Source organism: Penaeus monodon, chromosome 20, assembly GCF_015228065.2.
Source record: "Penaeus monodon isolate SGIC_2016 chromosome 20, NSTDA_Pmon_1, whole genome shotgun sequence".
Lineage (NCBI taxonomy): Eukaryota > Metazoa > Arthropoda > Malacostraca > Decapoda > Penaeidae > Penaeus > Penaeus monodon.
This window is the reverse complement of record NC_051405.1, coordinates 37,607,726-37,608,014: the sequence shown is the minus strand read 5'-3', so window position 1 is coordinate 37,608,014 and position 289 is coordinate 37,607,726.

The following is a 289-nucleotide window of genomic DNA, read 5'->3' as shown; positions in this document are numbered from 1 at the left end:
GAGGGAAAGAAGTATCTGAACTAGTTTTCTAAGTAAAAACCTTTTTGATTACACAATACTTGAATTTTGTTTATACTAAAGTGCTGATACTTCTGATAAAAAATAACTTGTTTCTTGAATTGAAGCAAAATGTAAGAGCAAATATTAGAAAGCTGCAGGGAATAGTGATACTTTATAATTTTAATACTAAATATTTACACATCATATGATAGCATAAGTCCTGTAGTTGATTCTAGAGACTTCCTAGTATAAATGGCATCATCGGGTTTTCTTGTAATTAGCATTGTGA